The 14615-nt window shown below is 49.7% G+C and overlaps 1 long non-coding RNA gene across 1 annotated transcript in view; it reads left to right on the forward strand.

The window, feature by feature from the left end:
* Window positions 1-14369, forward strand: part of LOC308611138 — a 140480-nt gene extending 126111 nt beyond the window's left edge. Inside the window, exons 2-3 of the long non-coding RNA XR_014014779.1 lie at window positions 5595-5616; window positions 14308-14369. This is a non-coding gene — a long non-coding RNA (uncharacterized lncRNA). The remainder of the gene's footprint in view (window positions 1-5594; window positions 5617-14307) is intronic.
* The last annotated feature ends 246 nt before the right edge of the window (window positions 14370-14615 follow it).

The raw sequence follows: 14615 nt of genomic DNA on the forward strand, positions 1-14615 counted from the left end.
GAGAATTGTGACTCTGGGCACTGTCACCATCGGCTCATTCACCATCAGCACTATCGCCGTTAACACTGCCACCATGAGCACTGTCACTGTGTGCAGTTTCACCATATACACTATCACCGTAAGCAATGTCACCATGAGCAATATCTCCATAGGCACTGCCACTATTTTGCACTGCCACCATGTGCAGTGTCACCATGGGCACATTTACCATGAGTACTGTCACCATGGGCACTTTCACCGTGAGCACTGTCACTATGAGAATTTTCACCATAGGCACTCTCACCATGAGAACTGTCACCATGGGCACTGTCAACACTGAGACCATCACCTTGAGCACTGTCACCATGAGCACTGTCACCATGAGCAATATCACCATGGTCACATTCAATGTAAGAACTGTCAGCACGGGGAGTATCACCTTTGGCACTGTCACTGAGGGGTTGTCACAATGAGCACTATCACCATGGGCATTGCCTCCATGGGCAGTTTCACCATGAGCACTGTCACTATTGGCACTCTCACTGTCGGCACTATCACCACGGGCATGGTCACTGTGGGCACTGTCACCAGGGGCATTCTCACAAGGGGCACTGTCATCATGGGCACTGTCACCCTGGGCACTGTCACAATGGGAAGTATCACCATGGGCTTTGTCAGTGTGGGCACTGTCCCCGTGGGCACTGACAACGTGACATCTATCACCATAAACACTATAAACATGGACACTGTCACCATGAGCACGGTCACCATGAGCACTGCCACAATGAGCACTGTTATTTATGGCACTGCCACCATGAGCACTGTTACCATGAGCATTGTTTCCATGAGCATGACACCATGGGCACTGTCACCATGGGCATTTTCACTCTCACCATAGGCATTTTCACTGTGAGAATTGTGAACATGGGCACTGTAACCATTGACACTATCACCATGAGCACTCTCACTGTGGTCACTGTTACCATGGGTACTGTCACTGTGAGCATGGTCACCATAGGCAATGGCACCATGGGCACTGTCATCATGGGTATTGTCACTGTGGGCAGTGTCACCATGGGCAAGGCCACCATGGGCACTACCACTGTGAGCACTGTCACCACGGGTACTACTACCATGTGCACTGTCACTGTGAGCAATGTCAGCATGGGTTGTCACCGTTTGCACTGTCACCATGAGAAATGTCAGCATGTGCACTGTCACCATTTTTCACTACCACCATGTGCACTGTCACTATGAGCACTATCACCATGAGCACTGTCACCATGAGTACTGTCATCATGGGCACTCTCAGCAAGGGCACGGCCACCATGTGCACTGTTACCATGGACACTATCACCGTGAGCACTGTCAACATGGGAACTACCAACATGGGCACTGTCATCATGAGCACTTTCACAATGGGAACTGCCACCACGGCACTATTCATGTGAGCACACTCACCATGGGCACTATCACCAAAGGCACTATCAGTTTCAGCACTATCACCATGGGTACTGCAACCATGACCAATGTCACCATTAGCACTGTCACCATTCTCAGTATCACCATGTGCACTGTCACCATTGGCACTATCACCATGAGAACTGTCAGCCTGAGCCCTGTCACCATGGGTATTGTGACTTTGGGCACTGTCACCATGAGGTCTGTCACCATGGTCACTTTCGCCATGAGCACTGTCACTCTGACGACTCTCACCATAAGAACTGTCACCATGGGCACTTTCACGATGGGCACTTCCAACAGTGGCACTATCACCATGAGCGCTGTCAAAAAGAGCACTGTCACAGTGGGCAGTGTCACCATGCACAATATCACCGTAAGGACTATCACATTAAGAAATGTCACGATGGTCACTGTCACCATTTTGCACTGCCACCATGTGCACTATCACCTTAGGCACTGTCACCATGAGCACTTTATCACTGAGTACTCTCACCATGGGTAATATCACCATGGGCACTGTCACCATGAGAACTATCACCGTGAGCAATGTCATGTTGGGCACTGGCGCCATGGGTTTTGTCACTATGAGTACTGAAACAATGGGCACTATCACCTTGAGAAATCTCACCATGCTAACTGTCCCCAAGGGCACTGTCACAGAGAGAAAAGTCATCATGGGCACTGTCACAGTCAGTATTCTCACCATGGGCACTCTCATTGTGGGCAATGCCTCCGTGAGCACTATTACCATGAACACTGCTACCATGAGCACTATCATGATAAGAACTGTCACCATGGGCTCGGCCACCATGGGCACTCTCCGGGTGTGCACTGTCACCAGGGGCACTGTCACCATGGGCACTGTCACCATGAGCACTGTAACCATGGGCACTATCACCATGGGCACTATCAGCATGAGCAATATCACCATCGTACTGTCACTATTTGCACTGCCACCAAATGCACCATGACCATGTACATTGTCAACATGGGTAGTGTCACCATCGGTAGTCTCACTGTGGGCACTGCCACCATGAGCACTGTCACCAAGAGCACTGTCACCACGAGCACTGCCACCATGAGCATTGTCACAAGACCTGTCACTATGAGAACTACCACCATGGGCACTTTCAGATGATTACTGTCACCGTGGTTATTGTCACCTTGGGCAATGTCAACGTGCATACAATCACCGTGAGAACTATCACCCTGAGCACTGTCACCAAAGGCACAGCCTCAATGAGGACTGTCACCATGGGCACTATCACAGTGAGAACAGTCACCATGGTCACTGTCACAAGGAGCACTGTCCCCGTGAGCAATGTCACTAAGAGCATAATCACCATAGGCACTGTCACCATGAGAACAGTCACCATGGGAACCGTCAACATGGAAACTATCACCTTGAGAAGTGTCACCATGAGGACTGTCACCATGAGCAATTTCAACAGGATCACTTTCACCGTGAGAACTGTCACCACGGGGACTCTCACAATTGGCAGTGCCTCCGAGGGGTTGTCATGATGAGCACTATCACCATGGGCACTGTCTCCATGGGCAGTGTCACCGTGAGCACTCTCACTATTGGCACTATCACCATCGGCACTGTCAGCATCGACACGGTCACCGTGAGCACTGTCATAATGGGCATTGTCACACTGGGTGCTGTCACCTTGGGAACAGTTACCGTTAACACTCTCGCCATGGGCACTGTGATCTTGGGCACTGTCACCATGGGCTCTGCCCCCGTTAGCACTCTCACAATGGGAAGTATCACCATGGGCTTTGTCAGCATGGGCAATGTCACCATGGGCACAACCACCATGACATCTATCACCATAGGCACTGTAACCATGGGCACTGTCACCATGAGTACGTTCACCATGAGCACTGCCACAATGAGAAATGTCACTTATGGCACTGTCCTCATCAGAAGTGTCACCATGACCACTGTCACCATGGGCAGGACACCCTGGGTATTGTCACCATGGGCACTATTACCGTGAGATTTGTGAACATGGGCACTCTCACCATGGGCACTCTCACCATGAGCAATGTCACCATGAATACTCTCACCCTCTGTATTGTCACCAGGGGCACTGTGACCGTAAGCACTACACCATCAGAATTGTGACTATGGTCACAGTCACCATGGGCACATTCACCACTGGAACTATCGCCGTGAACACTGTCACCATGAGCACTGTCACTGTGTGCAGTTTCACCCTACACACTATCACTGTAAGGACTATCACCGTAAGCAATGTCAACATAATCAATATCCCCATGGGCACTGTCACTGTTTTGCACTGCCACCATGTGCAGTGTCACCATGGGCACTTTCACTATGTGTACTGTCACCATGGGTAATATCACCATTGTCACTGTCACCATAAGCACTGTCATTATGAGAATTTTCACCATAGGACCTGTCACCATGAGAACTGTCACCATCGGCACTGTCAAAATGGAGACCATCACCTTGAGCACTGTCACCATGAGCACTGTCACTATGAGCAATGTCACCATGGTCACATTCAATGTAAGAACTGTCAGCACGGGGACTATCACCATTGGCACTGTCACCATGGGGTTGTCATCATGAGCACTATCACCATTGGCAATGTATCCATGGGCATTTTCACCATGAGCACTTTCACTATTGACACTCTCACAATTGACACTGTCACAATGGGCACCGTCACCGTGATTACTTTCACCATGGGCCTTGTCACACTGGGCATTATCATCATTGGCACTGTCACCGTGGACACTGTCCCAATGGGAAGTATCACCATGGGCTTTGTCAACCTAGGCACTGTGCCCGTGGGCACTGACACCGTGATATCTATCACCATAAACAATGTAAACATAGGCACTGTTACCATGAGCACGGTCACCATGAGCACTGGCACAATGAACACTGTTATTTATGGCACTGCCAACATGAGCACTGTCACCATGAGCACTGTCACCATGGGCATGACACCATGGGCATTGTCACCCTAGGTACTCTCACCGTAGGCATTACCACTGTAAGAATTGTGAACATGGGCAGTGTTTCCATGGGCATTATCACCATGAGCACTCTCACCATGAGTACTGTCACCCTGGGTATTTTCACCATGGGCACTGTCAGGGTGAGCACTACACCGTGAGAATTGTGACAATGGGCACTGTCACCATGGACACTCTCACCATGGGAACTATCACTGTGAACACTGTCACCATGAACACTGTCACTGTGTGCAGTGTCACCATGCACACTGTTACCATAAGGACTATCACCTTTAGCAAAGTCACCATGAGCAATGTCACCATGCGCACTGTCACCATTTTGCACTGCCACCATGTGCAGTGTCACCATGTGTAATATCACCATAGGCACATTCACCATGAGAAATATGACCATGCGGAATGTCTCTATGGGCCCTGGCACCATGGGCATCATCACTGTGAGCACTGTCACAATGGGCACTATCACCTTGAGAAATCTCACCATGCTAACTGTCCCCATGGGCACTGTCACTGTTAGAAGTGTCAGCATGGGCACTGTCACTGTTGTCACTGTCACCATGGCCACTGCCACCTTGGGCTCTGTCATCATGAACACTGTAACAATGCCCATTATCACCGTGTGCACTGTCACCATGGGCACTATCACGATGAGCACTGTCAAAATGTGCACTATCACTATTTAGCACTCCCACCAGGTGAACTACCACCATGGACACTGTCACGATGTTCACTATCACCGTGAGCACGGTTACCATGGGCACTGTAACAATGTGCAGTGTCACCATCGGTACTGACCCTATGGGAACTGCTACCAAGAGCACTGTCACCATTAGCACTGTCACCACCTTGGGCACTGCTATTATGAGAACTGTCACCATGAGTACTGTCGCTATGAGAACTGCCACTATGTGTATATTCAACATGAGTACTGTCACCATGGGTATTGTCACCATCTGCACTATCAAAGTGAGAACAGTCACCATGGTCACTGTCACCATGGGCACTGTCATTAAGAGCATTATCACCATAGGCACTGTCACTGTGAGAAAAGTCACCATGGGCACTGTCAACATGGAGACTATCACCTTGAGCACTGTCACCATGAGCACTGTCACCATGAGCAATTTCAACAGGGTCACTTTCACCGTGAGAACTGTCACCACGGGGACTCTCACCATTGACACTGCCTCCGAGGGGTTGTCACGATGAGCACTATCACCATGGGCAGTGTCTCCATGGGCAGGTTCACCATGAGCACTCTCACTATTGGCACTATCACCATTGATACTGTCAACATCGGCACGATCACCGTGAGCACTGTCACAATGGGCGATGTCACACTGGTCGCTTTCACCATGGGCATAGTCACCATTAGCACTCTCACCATGGGCACTGTGATCTTAGGCACTGTCACCATGAGCTCTGTCACTATGGGCACTGTCACAATAAGAAGTATAACCATGGGCTTTGTGAACGTGGGCACTGTCACCATGGGCATGGCCACCGTGACATCTATCACCATAAGCACTGTAACCTTGGGCCCTGTCACCAAGAGCACGGTCACCATGAGCACTGTAACTTATTGCACTGTCCACATGAGCAGTGTCACCATGATCACTGCCACCATGGGCAGGACACCCTGGGTATTGTCATCATGGGCACTGTCACCATGAGCACTCTCACCATGGGAATTGTCACTTTAGGTACTGTCACCACGGGCACTGTCACCATGAGCACTTTTACCATGCGCTCTGTCACCCTGGTCACTATAACCGTGAAAGTTGTGAACATGGGCACTGTCACCATGAGCAATGTCACCATGAATACTGTCACCCTGTGTTTTGTCACCATGGGCCCTGTCACCCTGAGCACTACACTGTGAGAATTGTGACTCTGGGCACTGTCACCATGTGCACATTCGCTATTGGCACTATCGCCGTGAACACAGTCACCATGAGCACTATCACTGTGTTCAGTTTCGCCATACACACTATCACCATAAGCAATGTCATCATGAGCAATATCTCCATGGGAACTGTCACCATTTTGCACTGCCACCATGTGGAATGTCACTATGGACACTTTTACCATGAGTACTGTCACCATGGGTAATATCACCATGGGCACTGTCACCGTGAGCACTCTCACTCTGAAAATTTACACCATAGGCACTCTCACCGTGAGAAATGTCACCATGGGCACTGTCAACATGGAGACCATCACATTGAGCACTGTCACCATGAGCACTATCACCCTGATCAATATCACCATGGTCACATTCAATGTAAGAACTGTCACCAAGGAGACTATCACCATTGGCACTGTCACTGTGGTGTTGTCACAATAAGCACTATCACCATGTGCATTTTCTCCATGGGCAGTTTCACCATGAGCACTGTCACTATTGGCACTTTCAACGTCGGCACTATCATCACGGGCACAGTCACCGTGAGCACTTTTACCATGGGCCTTCTCACACTGGGTGTGGTCATCATGGGCACAGTCACCATGGGCACTATCACAATGGGAAGTATCAGCATGGGCTTTGTCAGCATGGGCACTGTCACTGTGGGCACTGACACCATGACATCTATCACCATAAACACTGTAAACATAGGCACTGTCATCATGAGCATGGTCACCATGAGCACTGGCACAATGAGCACTGTTATTTATGGCACTGCCAACATGAACACTCTGACCATGAGCACTGTCACCATGGGCACTGTAACCCTGGGTACTCTCACCATAGGCATTATCACTGTGAGAATTGTGAACATGGGCACTGTCACTATGAGCACTGTCACTGTGTGCAGTTTCACCATACACACTATCACCGTAAGGACTATCAACATAAGTAATGTCACCATGAGCAATATCACCATGGGCACTGTCACTATTTTGCACTGACGCCATGTGCAATGTCACCATGGGAACTTTTACCATGAGTACTGTCACCATGGGTAATATCACCATGGGCACTGTCACCGTGAGCACTGTCACTATTAGAATTTGCACCATAGGCACTGTCACCGTGAGAAATGTCACCATGGACACTATCATCATGGAGACCTTCACCTTGAGCACTGTCACCATAAGCAATGTCAACATGGTCACATTCAACGTAAGAACTTTAACCATGGGGATTATCACCATTGACACTGTCACCGTGGGGTTTTCACCATGAACACTATCACCATGGGCAATGTCTCCATGCGCAGTTTCACCATAAGCACTGTCACTATTGGCACTGTCACCATGGGCATGGTCACAGTGGGCGCTGTCACCATTTTGCACTGCCACCATGTGCAGTGTCACCATGGTTAATATCACTATAGGCACATTAACCGTGAGAAATGTGCCCGTGCAGAATGTCTCTATGGGCACTGGCACCATGGGTCTTCTCACTGAGAGCACTGGCACAACTGGCACTATCACCATGAGATATCTCACCATGCTAACTGTCCCCTTGGGCACTGTTACCATGAGAAGTGTCACCATGGGCACTCTCACTGTCGGCACTGTCCCCATGTGCACTGTCATTATGGGCAATGTCACCATGGCCACTGCCATCTTGGGCTCTGTCACCATGAACACAGTAACAATGCCCATTATCACCGTGTGCACTGTCACCATGGGCACTATCACCATGAGCACTGTCAGCATGTGCCCTGTCACTATTTAGCACTGTTACCAGGAGAACTATCACCATAGGCACAGTCAGGATGTGCACTATCACCGTGAGCACGTATACCATGGGCACTGTAACAATGCAAAGTGTCACCAGCGCAACTGTCACCATGGGAACTGCCAGCAAGGGCACTGTCACCATTAACACTCTCACTGTGTGCAGTTTCACCATACACACTATCACCGTAAGGACTATCACCATAAGCCATGTTACCATGAGTAATATCACCATGGGCACTGTCACCATGAGCACTGTCACTGTGAGAATTTTCCCCATAGGCACTCTCACCATGAGAACTGTCACTATGGTCACATTCAACGTAAGAACTGTCAACACGGGGACTATCACCATTGGCACTGTCACCGTTGGATTGTCACCATGAGCACTATCACCATGGGCAATATCTCCATGGGCAATTTCACCATGAGCACTTTCACTATTGGCACTCTCAACATCGGGAATGTCACCATGGGCACGTTCACCGTGAGCAGTGTTACCATGGGCCATGTCACACTGGGCACTGTCACCATGGCACTGTCAATGTGGGCATTGTCACAATGCTAAGTATCACCATGGGCTTTGTCAACCTGGACACTGTCCCCGTGGGCCCTGACCCACTGACATCTATCACCATAAACACTGTAAACATGGGCACTGTCACCATGACGAAGGTCACCGTAAGCAATGTCACCATGGGACTTGTCACATTGGGTGCTATCTCCATGGGCACTGTCAACGTGTGCACTGTCACAATGGGAAGTATCACCATGGACTTTGTCAACATGGGCACTGTCCCTGTGCGTACTGACACCGTGACATCTATCACCATAAGCACTGTAAACATAAGCACTGTCACCATGAGCACGGTCACCATAAGCACTGCCACAATAGCACTGTTATTTATGTCTCTGCCAACATGAGCACTGTCACCATGAGCACTGTCTCCATAGGCATGACACCATGGGCACTGACACCTTGGGCATTGTCACCCTAGGTACTCTCACCATAGATATTATAACTGTGAGAATTGTGAACATGGACACTGTCACCATGAGCACTGTCACCATGAGTACTGTCACCCTGGGTATTTTCACCATGGGCACTGTCACTGTGAGCACTGCACCATGAGAATTATGACTATGGGCACTGTCATCACGGACACTCTCACCATGGGAACTATCACCGTGAACACTGTCACCAGGAACACTGTCACTCTGTGCAGTGTCACCATGCACACTGTCACCGTAAGGACTATCACCATAAGAAAAGTCACCATGAGCAATGTCACGATTTTGCACTGCCACCATGTGCAGTGTCACCATGGGTACTATCACCATAGGCACTTTCACCATTAGAATGTGACCATGCAGAATGTCTCTATGGGCACTGGCACCATGGACATTGTCACTGTGAGCACTGTCACAACACGCACTATCACCAAGAGAAACCTCACCATGCTAACTGCCCCCATGGGCACTGTCACCATTAGAAGTGTCAGCATGGCACTGTCACTGTCGTCACTGTCACCATGGGCACTGTAATTGTGGGCACTGTCACCATGGCCACTGACACCTTCGGCTCTGTCACCATGAACACTGTAACAATGTCCATTATCACCGTGTGCACTGTCTTCATGGGCACTCTCACCATGAGCATTGTCAGCATGTGCACTGTCACTGTGGGCACTGGCACCGTGGCCACTGCCACCATGGGCAATATCACCATGTGCACTATCACCAAGAGCAAGGTTACAATTGGCACTGTCACAATGTGCAGTGTCACTATGGGTAATTTTCCGATGGGTACCGCCACCATGGGCACTGTCACCATGGGCACTGTAACAATGTCCATTATCACCGTGTGCACTGTCACCATGGGCACTATCACCATGAGCACTGTCAGCATGTGCACTTTCACTACTTAGCACTGTCACCAAGTGAACTACCACCATGGGCACTGTCACGATGTGCACTATCACCATGAGCACAGTTACAATGGGCACTGTAACAATGTGCAGTTTCACCATGGGTACTCTCCCCATGGGAACTGCCACCAAGAGCACTGTCACCATTAGCACTGTCACCACGAGCACTGCCACCTTGGGCACTGCTATTATGAGCACTGTCACTATGAAAACTCTAGCTATGAGAACTGTCACCATGGGTATTTTCAACATGAGTACTGTCACCATGGGTATTGTCACCATTTGCACTGACACCATGAGCACTATTAACGTCAGCTCTGAACACTCTCACTCTGGTCACTGTCACCATGAGCACTGTTGCCATTGGTACTGGCACAATGCGACTGGCACCATGAGCCCTGTCACCATGGGCACTATCACTGTGAGCACTCTCACCATGGTCACTGTCACCATGGGCACTGTTACCATGAGCACTGTCACCATAGGTAATGGTGCCGTGGGCACTGTCACCATGGGCACTGTCATCATGTGCAGTGTCACCATTGTAACTGTAACCATGGGCACAGCAACCATGGGCAATATCACTGTGAGCCCTGTCACCATGGGGACTGCAACAAAGAGAACTGTCACCGTGAGTACTCTCTGTATGGGTTGTCACTGTGTGCACTGTCACCATGAGAACTGTCAATATAGGCACTGTCACCATTGTTCACTTCCACCATGTGAAATGTCAACGTGGGCACTATCACCATGAGAACTGTCACCATGAGTCCTGTCATCACGGGCACTGTCAAAAAGGGCACGGCCACCATTTGCAATGTTACCATGGTCACTATCACCGTGAGCACTCTCACCATGGGAACTACCAACATGGGCAATGTCATCATGAGCACTCTCACAATGGGAACTGCCACCATGGGCACTATCAACGTGCGGACTCTCACCATTTGCACTATCACCAAGGGCACTGTCACCGTGAGCACTCTCACCATCGTCACTGTCACCATGAGCACTATTACTTTTAGTACTACCACCGTGAGCACTCTCACCATGGTCACTGTCACCATGGGCACTGTCCCCGTGAGCACTGTCACTATGGGTACTGGCACAATAAGGACTGTAACAATGAGGCCTGTCACCATGGACACTATCACTATGAGCACTCTCACTGTGGTCACTGTTACCATGGGTACTGTCAGTGTGAGCACTGTCACCATAGGCAATGGCACCATGGGCACTGCCATCATGGCCATTATCACTATGTGCAGTGTCACCATGGGAACTGCCTCCATGGGCACAATCACTGTGAGCTCTTTCACCACGGGTACTGCTACCATGAGCACTGTCACTGTGAGCACTGTCACCAAGGGTACTGCTACCATGAGCACTGTCAGCATGGGTTGTCACTGTGTGCACTGTCACCATGAGAACTGTCAGCATGGGCACTTTCACCATTTTCACTGCCACCATGTGCACTGTCACCATGGCCACTATCACCGTGAACACTGTCATCATGAGTACTGTCATCATGGGCACTGTCACCAAGGGCACAGCTACCATGTGCACTATTACCATGGTCACTATCAGCATGAGCACTGTCACCATTAGAACTACCAACATGGGCAATGTCACCATGAGCACTTTCACAATGGGAACTGCCACCATGGGCACTATTAACGCGAGCACACTCACCATGTGCAGTATCACCAAGGGCACTGTCAGTTTCAGCACTATCACCATGGGTACTGCAACCATGACCACTGTCACCATAAGCACTGTCACCATTCTCAGTATAACCATGTGCACTGTCATCATGGGCACTATCACCCTGAGAACTGTCAGCCTGGGCACTGTCACCATGAGTATTGTGACTTTGGCCACTGTCCCATAAGCAGTGTCACCTTGGGCACTGGCACAATGTGGACTGTCACCATGAGCACTGTCATCATGGGCACTATCACAGTTAGAAATGTCACCATGGTCACTGTCACCATGGACACTCTCACCGTGAGCACTATCACCATGAAGGTTGTGACCATGGGCAATGTTACCATGGCAGTGTCCGTATGGAAAATTTCACTCTTAGTACTGTCACCATGGACACTATAACTAAGGGCACTGTCACCCTGAGATCTGTCACCATGGGCACTTTCACCATAAGCAGTGCCACTGTGACCACTCTCACCATAAGAACTATCACCATGGGCACTTTCATGACCGGCACTTCCAACATTGGCTCTATCACCGTGAGCACTGTCAACAAGAACACTGTCACGGTGGGCACTATCACCATGCGAACTATCACTGCAAGGATTATCACATTAAGCAATGTAACCATGAGCACTGTAACCATGGAAAATATCACCACGGGCACTGTCACTATTTTGCACTGCCACCAGATGAACCAGGACCATGTGAACTGTCACCATGGGGAGTGTCACCATCGGTAATCTCACCATGGGCACTGCCCCCATGAGCACTGTCACCAAGAGCACTGTCACCACGAGCACTGCCACTATGAGCACTGTCACAAGAACTGTCACTATGAGAACTGCCACCATGGGCACTTTCACCATGATTACTTTCACCGTGGTTATTGTCACCTTGGGCACTGTCAACGTAGGTACTATCACCGTAAGCACAATCACTCTGAGCACTGTCACCACGGGCACTGCCTCAATGCGGGCTGTCACCATGAACACTGTCACCATGGGCACTATCATGGTGAGAACAGTCACCGTCGTCACTGTCACCATGGGCACTGTCACCATGAGCACTGTCACTAAGAGCATTATCACCATAGGCACTGTCACAATGGGAAGTATCACCAAGGGCTTTGTCACCATGGGCACTTTCACTATGGGCATGGCCAAAATGACATCTATCACCATAAGCACTGTATCCATGGGCACTCTCACCATGAGCACGGTCACCATGAGCACTGCCACAATGAGCAATGTCACTTATGGCACTGTCCACATGAGCAGTGTCACCATGACCACTGTCACCATTGGCAGGACACCCTGGGTATTGACACCATGTGCAATATCACCATGAGCTCTCTCACCATGGGAATTTTCACCTTAAGTTCTGTCACCAAGGGCACTGTCACTGTGAGCACTTTTACCATAAGCTCTGTCACCCTGGGTATTGTCACCATGGGCACTATCACCGTGAGAGTTGTGAACATGGGCACTCTCACTGTGGACACTATCACCATGAGCAATGTCACCATGAATACTGTCACCTTGTGTATTGTCACTATAGGCACTGTCACCGTGAGCACTACACCATGAGAATTGCGACTCTGGGCACTGTCACCATCAGCACATTCACCATCGGCACTATCACCGTGAACACTGTCACCATGAGCACTGTCACTGTCTGCCAGTTTCACCATACACACTATCACCGTCAGGACTAGCACCATAAGCAATGTCACCATGAGCAGTATCACCATGGGAACTGTCACCATTTTGCACTGCCACCATGTGCAGTGTCACCATGGGCACTTTTACCATGAGTACTGTCACCATGGGTAATATCACCATGGGCACTGTCACCGTGAGCACTGTCACTATGAGAATTTTCACCATAAGCACTGTCACCATGAGAACTGTCACCATGGTCACATTCAACGTAATAATTGTCACCTCGGGGACTATCACCATTGGCACTGTCACCATGGTGTTGTCACCATGAGCACTATCACCATGGGCAATGTCTCCATGGGCAGTTTCACCATGAGCACTGTCACCATGGGAATTGTCACTTTAGGTTCTGTCAGCATGGGAATGTCACCATGAGCACTTTTACCATGAGTTCTGTCACCCTGGGTATTGTCACCATGTGCACTATCATTGTGAGAGTTGTGAACATGGGCACTCTCACTGTGGACACTATCACCATGAGCAATGTCACCATGAATACTGTCACCTTGTATATTGTCACCATGGGCACTGTCACCATGAACATTACACTGTGAGAATTGTGAGAATGGGCACTGTCACCATGGGCACATTCACCTTTGGCCCTATTTTCGTGAACACTGTCACCATGAGCACTGTCATTGTGTGCAGTTTCACCATACACACTATCACTGTAAGAACTATCACCGTAAGCCATGTCACCATGAGCAATATCACCATGGGCACTGTCACCATTTTACACTTCCACCATGTGCAGTGTCACCATGGGTAATATCACTAGAGGAACTTTCACCATGAGAAAGGTGACCATGCAGAATGTCTCTATGGTCACTGGTACCATGGGCATTGTCACTGTGAGCACTGTCACAACAGGCACTATCACCGTGACAAATCTCACCATGCTAACTGTCCCCATGGGCACTGTCACCGTGAGAAGTGTCACCATGCACACTGTCACTGTTGGCACTGTCACCATGGGTCCTGTCATTGTGGGCACTGTCACCATGGCCATTGCCACCTTGGGCTCTGTCACCATGAACACTCTAACAATGCCCATTATCACAGTGTGCAGTGTAACCATGGGCACTATCACCATGAGTACTGTCACCAT

Source organism: Mesoplodon bidens, assembly GCF_964165515.1.
Source record: "Mesoplodon bidens genome assembly, contig: HAP1_SCAFFOLD_158, whole genome shotgun sequence".
In the NCBI taxonomy this organism is placed as follows: Eukaryota; Metazoa; Chordata; class Mammalia; order Artiodactyla; family Ziphiidae; genus Mesoplodon; species Mesoplodon bidens.